A 10,683-nucleotide genomic window follows, 5' to 3' on the forward strand; every position below is an offset into this window, starting at 1 on the left:
GTAAGTCGCTCCACAAGATGGAAACCCCAGACTTTGGAGATGGTGACAAACTGGGTGTCTGCAGCTGCATATGTGTGTGTGAAGGTAAACGTGCTTCCCTTTACGTGTGTACCCTGTACGTGTGTTCATCCGCGTGGGTTGCCTTAAAGCTTTAGTGCGTAACTTTTTTTGAATATTAATGAACGTCCGTTACATTCGAGCCATTGCCAAATGAGTTGATACAAAGCTAACTAAGACTATCAGCTCCACACAGCTCTCTCTGGATTTCCCAGCATGGCTGTGTTTAGAAATTGTTGTCGTCCGGCGACTTTCGCGTGCAGAAACTCGAGTGAAGATTATTACCTCTTCTGAAGAGTTCATGTTTTTGAAATCCTCCGTGTCCTCCTTGGTCGACGTAGCAACTGTGTGGAGGAGGGGTGGGGGTGAAGCGCGATCACAGAATGCTTGTGTCATGTGGATGAACCGACAGAATTGTTGTCATTACTTAGAATTCCTCATGGGGGAGACAGAAACTACGCACTACAGCTATAACACTGCATGTGACAATGCACGCCGCTCGGCCGTGGCTTGGTAGCGTTGACTTTCCCCCTACTCATTTACGAGTTCTCCTTCTCCATAAACAACATGAAATCAAGGAGAGGGTTAACTCTTTCTGCTACAGATTTCCGACCGTGGTAAGAAAGCACGGCGGAGTCACTTTTTTTCTCCCACTATGCCTCTAGAGTTGGTACTTGCTCTGAAGCTAATCACCGTCACTCTCTCACTCGCTCTACCACACACTTTCCGTGCACACTCACACACATGCCAGCCCTGCTGTTCTCTTAAAGAGATTGACCCATGGACCAACGAACAAGTATAAACTTCAGGCCACTTACGTGGAGCCTCTGGAACTGACCTGTATACAGACAGCTACGGACAACACAAAGTAGGTCTGTTATACTGACGCGTTCCACACATGCACAGTAGATCGCTACGCTACCACTTGACCGCACGGACAAAAACTGGGAGTATGCCGACGCCTGCACAGAGCCTGCGCTTGAACCCTCTGATGACCACATTTACGTCACGCGGACACTGGCTCATAGGCTACTGTATAATTTTGATTTAAGAGTGCAGTCAGACTTCCAGTGCCAGTCATGAACAGACTAATAGAAACACTTTTACCTCAGGGACAAAAGTTTCTTCAAGGTGCACATCCACTTTCCAGAAGATGAACAAAATATTAGCAGAATGATAAAGCGAAGCAGACTGATGCTATTATAAAGGAGAAAGGTGGGAGAGCCCGGGGCTGTGGGTGCTCCTGAGGACATTATGAGAAGCGGTACGCTGGCTGATGATGAAAAGGCTGCAGGGTCTGGCTGAGAGCATTTGTTGAGATATGGGCGAACGCTGCCGGTGCTAAGGCAGTGAGATAATATAAAGTGCCTTTCGACCACCTTAACTCCTCGCTCTCTCCTGCTTCCTCACTCTCTCTCAGTGTCTCTTACCTGTTGGACCAAAAAACTTAGACTACATTCCAGTGCTCCTACCTGATCCGATTCCTATTTCCTTTCCTTAATAGTCATTTGTCCTTTTTTGTTATTCACAAAAAATCTATGCAAAAAAAACCCACACAGCCATAATTCTGCATGCAATGGTCTGCTTGCAGAAAGCCTTTATGGTTAACATCACATCTAACCACCAACTGTGGTGTAGATCTTTATTTCGGGGCTTTTATGGCCTTTAATTGACAGGATAGTTTGAAGGCAGAAAAGGGGAGAGAGGGGGGACGACATGCAGCATCGAATCTGGCCCGCTGCCAAGGATTCAGCCTACATGGGGCGCAAACTCTACTGGGTGAGCTAGAGGTCCACCGTTGTGTATAATAATAATAAGTTTGAAAAGGAGGATAAAATCATTTTTGGACAAGTTTGTGAAAAACAGCATCTAAGCTTGTCAACTTATGTTGTGCACTGTATAGTCTTTATCCACAACATTCCACTTCCAGGATTGCTCCAGTGCCGCCGGAAATTCCGCCGGATGTCTCTCTCTTCGGCCAAATGTCCGTTACCTTCCGCTTTCTTTGGGTTGACTAAAACAACTTTTGAACGTACACATGTTCCACCAAAACAAGTTCCTTCCCAAGGCAAAGAAAGACAATATTCTCAGCAACAACAATTGATGATTCCAATGAAGGTAATCGAGCAGCAATTAAAGCAAACTGGAGCAAGCATCTCACTATCACTAACGTTATCCACATCATAGATGCAAAGAATTTTATATTTACCTATAAAAAGCCTGGAAGTCAGAAGTTAGGACGGAAGTACAAAGTGTGTGAACTGGCAGGTTTCAGAACGCTGCAGACCGATGCGTTGCAAGTAGTTGCAGTTTTTTGCGAATCTTTGGTCTGAACTGGACTTTACAAGGTTAAAGTTAAAACATTTTTCACCTCATGGGTAGTGCATTTGCCTCCGTTAGCTTCCACTTGCATTTCTCCATTGATCCAATTGAGTAGCATTTGGTCGGGCCATGCTAATACAGATGTCAGCACAAATGAGTAACAATAAGTTCAAACAGAGCTACATACCTCAGTTTAAAATCCTTGTGTCCTACTGAGCTTGTGTTGTGCTCCATGTATCTGATCAGTTTTTCATTCAAGCAAAATGTGGCAACATCACACAATCCCCGGGTCGATGTTAGACTTCACTTTTAAGTCCTGTTTCCTCAGGGTTGTCACCATTTGTGACATAAAAGGTCCAGTTGTTGTCTCAAACAACAAATGTTAATTTATTTGTTTCTGATCTCTTTGTGACAACAGAAAACATGATTAAACACAGCAGATGATGAAGCTGTATTGGATAGCTTTGGTTATGTTGAGTTACCATTTAATCTGCATGACCTAATGTTCACAGCTCTTGATTTTTATAGTTATAATAAGCCAGTGTGAACACAAACCGGACAATAAGTAAAAGACAACTTATGAGTTTATTTCATGGGCCAAAATAAATAAACTGAACTACAACAAGCGTCCTAAAATTCAAGTTGTGTTCAGAACAAACTTTGAGTGAATTATTACCTCTTCTGAAGAGTTCATGTTTTTGAAATCCTCCTTCATCTGAAAGGAGAGTTGTTGATATAATTAGATGTAATTTGCGTGCATAAATGTGTTGATGTCACAAAGTGTAGCCACGCAGCTCGTGTTTTTGCATAATGTTTATTGTAAATAGAGTGTGGTGTTTTTCTTTGGGTTGTGTTTTCTTTGTATGCCTGGCATAGCCACCAGACATAGGGCCCAGAGAAGGGCTAGACCACACTCCTATAATTTACAAAGAAAAGCCTACAATTTCAACAATTCCCCCAAGAGCAAGCATGCAGCGCAACAGTGGCGAGGAAAAACTTCCTTTTAGGCAGAAACCTTGGACAGACCCAGGCTCTTGGTGGGCGGGTGTCCGCCGTTGCCGGTTGGGACACATGTAGAAGAGACCGGAGACGGTGCAGGGCTAGACGACGATTAGGAACCGCGGAGTGTGCAGGACGATGTGCTGTGGGATTGGTGTGGACGGCGCAGCTGGACCCAGGACCGGACCTGAGGTGGTGCTGGTCTCGAAGGCGGTCGAGACCTACGGAGACGCCCTTTGGGTGTACAGGATGACGCGCAGTGAGACGTGCAAAGGACAGTGGAGCTAGACCCAGGATGCTGCTGTGGTCCAGCTCGACGCCCTGCACTGCTACAACTACTCTTATTTCTAGTCATAGTTTGATTGGTGACTTCTACTCGTCAACTGCTCCTCTCTACTGTGGGGTACCCCAGGGTTCAATTCTTGGCCCCATCCTGTTTTCCTTATATATGTTGCCTTTAGGGGCTATTATAGAAAATCACAACCTGTCTTTTCATTGTTATGCAGATGATTTGCAAATTCTTTTGCCTATGAAACTGAATGACAGTGTTCACAAAACTTTCTTCATTTGAATGAAGCTAAAACTGAGTGTATCATCTTTAGTACTTCAGGCACGCCAAACAGTCCAGCTTTGTGTTTGGGAGCTCAAGCTTCATACCTTAAGCCAGCTGTCAAAAATCTGGGGTTTACTTTTGATTGCAACGTGAAATTTGATAAGCAAATCAGCAATGTTGTTAAAATGAGCTTTTTCCATTTGCTTCGTCTCCTGGCTAAAGTTAAGCCTTTTCTTAACAGGCATGATCTAGAAAAGGCGATTCATGCTTTTATTAGTTCAAGGTTGGATTACTGTAATGCTCTTTATGTTGGTTTGAATCAAACCTTCCATCTTACGACTTCAACTTGTACAAAATGCTGCTGCTCGCTTTTTGACAAATACATCTAGACGTGAACACATCACTCCCATTCTCTACACCCTACATTGGCTCCCTGTGCGTTTTAGAATCGATTTCAAGATTTTATTGTTTGTTTTCAAGACCTTAAACAGCCTGGCCCTGGAGTATTTGTCCGAGATCTTAATCCTGCGTGAGCACAACCATTCCTTGCGGTCCTCACATCAGCTGGTTTAAGAAGTCCCAAGGTCAAGGTATAAACCGTGGGGTGATCAGGCTTTTGCGGTTGCTGCTCCGAGACTCTGGAACAAGTTACCGCCTGATATTCGGACGATTACAGATGTAGCTCTTTTTAGGTCTAAACTCAAAACCAAAATCTGTTTAGAATGGCTTTTAACATGTAGTAACGGTGTGACTATTTTCCTCTCCTTTTCTATGTAACCTTTTCTTATTTGACTGTTTTCTATGTTTCATTCTTTTTATGATGTGTTGTATGATATATGTTTTATTCTTGGTTTCTTATGTGAAGCACTTTGGATACCTGCTGGTTACTGTAAAGTGCTATATAAATGTTGATTGATTGATTGATTGATTGTCTTTATTGTTCAAACAGGAAGAGGAATTGCGTGTGCCACCACCTCCTCCGTCAGGGTAAAGAATGTACAAGAATGTACTTTTGCTGCTGCTAGTAAAATTAACCCATATAAAGACAATTTTAAAATCAAACCAAATGTGTGTGTCTGTGTGTGTATCAAAATATAAAGGGACCTAAATGTCTACTTTGTGACATTCACACACAAACTACTCATTCAGGAGTTGTGACTTGTTGTTGTGAAGATGATTTGGTGATTTTGTAATTTAGGTGATTGCTTCTTGGCACACAAATTGAGTTGAATCTCTGTGTTTTCTACTTCTAGAGCAGATTGGTTCTCCGGTTGGAGATGGATGTGTGCTGGACAGACAGCGAATGTCTACTATCTCTGCTTGACTGTAAGGGAACGGCAAGAACAGAAGGTGCTGGGGAAGAGATTAATGGATAATGGAAGAGGGAAGTGGTGAGTAGCGGTAGAAGGATGGTGCAGAGAGGTGGTATAGTGATGAAGGGCAGGAAGGACGACCGGTGCAGGTAAGTGAAAGAGCGGATGGGGGGGCCGGGGGGGTAAATCCGGATATCAGAGATTGCAGGTCTGTGTTGAGATGGATTGGGGCTGGCTGGGCCAGTTTGTACCTACTATCAGTTGTGCGAGGAACAGAGAGAAAAGAAGGCGAAAGAAGGTGCACGGTTGGAAAGACAATGAGAGTTGCGAGAGGAAAGAGCATAGAGGAGGGTTAGAGGACAAGGAGAGGAATGGGAGGGAATAATCCGGGATGATGAAAGGTAGGGTGAAAATGGAAAGGGAAGGAAAAGAAGAGGGAGGTGAGATGAGAAGAGGAGACGGTGATAGAAAAAAAAGGAGGTTGGATTGGAGAAAGAGAAAAGTGGAATATGGACTATGGGGGAGGTTTGAAATAAAAAAAACAGCTATCCAAGTGAATTTCAGCATATCCTCCATTGGTCTCTCTCTCTCTTTCTTTCTTTCTCTCTCTCTCTCTCTCTCTCTCTCTCTCTCTCTCTCAGTATGATTTATGAGCACAAAGCTCCAAAACACTCTCAGACACCGTCTTCCTCTGTTGATGATGTGGGTATTTATACACACATTCTGCCATTTCCCGCTTTTCTGCATGCAGCACAAGTGTGTGTGTGTGTGTGTGTGTTTGTTTGTTTGTTTGTGTATTTGTGTACCTGTGCATCATAGATTTCTCCTGACTTAACCCAATTTATTTGTCCTCAAAATGCTGCCCAATGATTTTGACATCAGCCCTTGCAGAAGGTTCTGCAGTAGTAGCAACACACACACACACACACACACACACACACACACACACACACACACACACACACACACACACACACACACACACACTCACACACCTAGGATTACTGTGAATGCTCTATATTTATCCCAAGGCCGTAATGGTTTTGGCTTGCTACTCGACAGCTTTAAACACAAGGGCTCAGCAATAGGACAGTATCGGCCGAGGAGGAAAACAACATTCATTAACAACCTTTGACCCATTCATAGACTCTCTGTATCTACCAAGGGGCACACAGAGTCCTCTTTTCCGTACACCCTTGTCTAGTCTTGTGAGCAACACACCGTGGAGACACAGAATGGTGGAACGAATGGATGGAGAGAAGAAAAGAGAAAACATTATCCTGTTTGCTGGGACTTCTGGACAGGTTTCACCTAATATTCTTTTACAGTGTTATATCATGTAATTCTTTTGTAAGTTACAAATTGTAACAGTTCAGCACCTTCATGAATAAAATAAACAGGCACACATAAATCACAGACGATGCTGCTCTTTACATGACTAATATAATACCTAATCAGTTTTAATTTAGCTTGTGTTTATTTATTCATGATGCCAAATTCAGGTAACTTGATGGATTGTTGGAATTTCGACAAGGCCGTAGTCTCTTTGGCTTTGCGGCCTATTTTCTTTCCCCTCCGCATATGGAAGGTAAAGCTTTATTAATATGTGCGGTGTCTCTCCCACACATCTCATTCATTATAGATAACCTTACACAGGACTGTTTGAATGGGAGAGGATACAGTACTCTGGGAAGGGAGGAGACTGTGACTTGGGTGTTAACTGAGCAGGTCTGAGTGTAGCTCTTTAAAAAGGAGCGATCCATTTCCAGTGGTACTTGTTGAGGCTTGTTTTAATTTTCACCATATGCACTCTCAGAATTTTCGATTTTGATTGTGTCAGGATAAACCACTTGAGCCGTTTTAATCCCGTTTTCAAGGTACCAAACAAACAAATTGAAAAACAGAACAGTACCCAACTATGACCAAACAAACAACCAGCAAATCAGTCAATCAACAAACTACAAGACAAAAAAGCAAAAAGCTAGAACCTTAGACAGACACAATCAAAAGAGAAATGATCTTTAAATTAAGGAACAGTGAAAGCATTACTGATAAGATAGGCAATATCTTTTAACTTTTTTAAACTAGCATGGTACTCGGAGAGTGCTGACCTCCGGCAAAGCCAATGGTGCATTCACGTGCTCCTCGGATGGTACCATTTCTCAATTTGGGAACTCGTTCTTGTGTGGGTATGAGCATTGAGTCGTAATGTGGAAACAACAACTGTATCTGTACAATCTGTAACCCTGCTGACAGACAAGCCAAAAACATAACCTCCTTGGCGAATATTTACAAGTAACTCATTCCAATCAGAAGAAGCCTGAAACATAAAAGCTTTTTTACCAACTACCTTAGACACAAACGGGACGATCGGATCAGAGCGTCTTCGGCCTTGGTTTCACTTGTCTTTACACTGTGGTTAGATACCACTGTGCAAAGTAGACTTGACGGCAGAAATAAAGCAATATTTGAAGAAAATCGCTGACAATATGAGAAAGGAGAGCTATGCAAGAACTTGGCTGCAGAGCCAAAGAAAAATATCTCAGCATCTAAAAGCGATATACAGGACTGCTAAAGAGTCAACAAAAAGCGGTTACAACCAGAAAACCTGTCCGTTTTTTGATGAATAAGGTGTGCTTGACGTCCACCCAACCAGCACCACAAAGATGCCCCCTCAAGAGTGAGGATGCAGATGGTGGTGATGACAAAGAGGAAGAAAGTGCTGTTTACAGACAAGGACCAGGTAAGTAGACGCTGGATTTAAAAATCAGTAATGTTAGCTACGTTGTTAGCCTCCTTCATAACACACACCCACAGCATTCTAGCGGAGTGCGCAAAAATTCGTTCCCAATTCCTTTTTTTGAGTAGATGCTGAAATGATGTGCTAGAATTCCTGTGTGTCTTTAACAGCTTATATTGTGGTGCCAGGGCCATGTATCACGGTTTAATGTAACTGGAAAGGAATCCCTATTTAACTAAAAGGCTAGCTACCATCCCTTTTTTTTTATTGGGCTACTTGTAAGCTCTGAATTAAATGGCAGCCCTCTCTTTTTTTTATTGAATTTTATTTAATTTTTTGGGCATTTCCGCCTTTAATGGACAGGACAAGCTAGATGTGAAAGGGGAGAGAGAGGGGGAAGAGATGCAGGAAAATCGTCACAGGTCGGACTCGAGCTCCAGACCTTCTGCGTCGAGGAACAAACCTCTATATATGTGCGCCTGCTCTACCAACCGAGCCAACCCAGCCACTGGCAGCCCTTTTTTTATGTATCTCCCTTTATTTTGTCAGTAGTCGCCATGGAACGGTCCATATGGTGCACTGAGAAGCCATCCGGTTGTATAGCCTGGTCAGGTCTGTTCGGGCCCAGCCAGGGCTTGGTGAAGCAGAAAATGCAACAGTCCATCTCCCTTTGAGAGCTGATTCCGGAATTGAAGGTTATGCAGTTTGTTGTGAAGAGATTGTACATTGGCCAGCAGCAGCACCAAGATGCTGCCCCGTTTTCCTCATCTCTGGGCACCCAGTCTGCTGCCATTACTTTGTGGTGTTAACCGTTTGTTGTAGGTAATCTCTTCGATAAAGCTGTTGGGGACAGCTGCTTTGTATGTCCACTAAGTCAATTCTGAAATTAAATGTTTTTGAGACAAGTCAGTTCAAGTCACTGACTTGAGTGCATATCTTTATTGAATTTTTACTGAATTTTCCAAAAGGAAAGGAACTTCAGAGAAGTACAATTTGTATCATACATTCGCAGAATCAGCTGTTTTTATTTTCTACAGCAAACATGCAGTAAACAGTAGTGGTAGACAGATCACCCCTTCAGAACTTTTGAGCTAAAAACCAACATCAGCAAAGAAGGAAGAAAGAATAAGTTTAGGTCATGTATGCACTATAAGTGAAGTTATGGAAAGTCATATAAGAGCCATGGAATGTTGTAAAGCAACCTGGTATGAGTGAAGTTTGTCCTTTTAGTTAAAAAAAAAAACTATTGTAAATACATATTGTTTGCAGCATCTGTTGAGCTAAAACAAAGCAACAGCAAACATGAGGCTAGCTGGCTTCATTCAGCCGTCTATTGTCACGGTAGAATCAATTACACAACAACATCACAGCAAATAATGCAACATATTATATCTCATCGCTTTGACCAACAGATTTAATTTTACTTTGATTTTGATTAACATTAACATAAGTGGAAGCGAGCAAAGTGGCATCAACCTACCACGATTAAAGAAGGTGAATGCTGCGGTGGGTAAAAGACTTCCATGGGAGCATAACTCAGTGGCAGGTGCACAGATCTGCACAGGAGACACTGCTGAGCTTTTTAAAGGAAAGCCATGGAACATTTGAGACGGTAAAGTTAGAATCAGCAGCATTTGGCGGCTTGAAGGATCTGGATATATGGGAGTAATAAAGACTGTACGACTTACAGAGTGCACCTGCTCTGTACAAAATCCCCTAGAGATGCAAGTTCCCGTTTGGAAGAGGGCTCTGAGGAGGCTTTAAAAGTTCAGGGGTCAGACGCTGCGGAGATGGTACTGCAGAAAGGGTGAACAACCTACTTTTTTATTTTGCATTCGAGCCACTTCAGTGCTGTCTGATCTCTCGCACATTTACTGCATCATAATGTAAGGCAACAATTGCTCATAATTACTTTTGTTATTTGGTGCCACTGATTTCAGCACACAAACCAAAAGATGGAATGACACATTAAATAACCTAATATCTTTCCTATTTGACTGTTCCCCCAAATGGCTTTATTAATGCTTAATTAATTGTTTAGTTATGCTTTATCGGCTATAACCTATAAATTAGACCAACATTTGCGATAAATCCCTTTAACAGATATGTTTTTGTATGTGTAACTGGTCTGTATTAATAATTAAGAACTTATCAGGCATTTGATGTAATATTAACATGTATAACTGTCATGATTGTGGGTTCTGTTATGTTCTGATATGTTTTATTTTGAAGTCCTTATTGTCTCCCTTGTCTTGTCTGGTTTACTTCCTGTCTTTAGTTTTCCCTCCCTTGTGATTGCCCTTATGTGTTTCACCTGTTTGCCCAGCCTAGTGTCACCTGTCCCTTGTTAGTCCTCGTTACCTGGTTTATTTAGCCTCTGTTGTCTTTGTCTGTTGTCGGATTCTTATTTTCTGTTTGAGTGGTTCTTGGTGTGTTCTGTCCTGTCTGAAGTATATTCCTGGCTGAAATAAATCTCTTTATTACTGTATTTGGGTCCTAACCTTCTCTCCACTGTGACAATAACTGCAATATTACCAATTAATATCAAAGGCATTTTTTACTGCCTTAATAACACATTATCAATCAATCAGTCAATTAATCAATTTGTCACATGAAATTGTACGAGGTACAATGTGTTATTTATTTATAAAACAACATTAATACATGTTTCAGCAAGCATTACTAAAGCCATTAAAAAC

This window comes from Perca fluviatilis, chromosome 5, assembly GCF_010015445.1.
Source record: "Perca fluviatilis chromosome 5, GENO_Pfluv_1.0, whole genome shotgun sequence".
Lineage (NCBI taxonomy): Eukaryota > Metazoa > Chordata > Actinopteri > Perciformes > Percidae > Perca > Perca fluviatilis.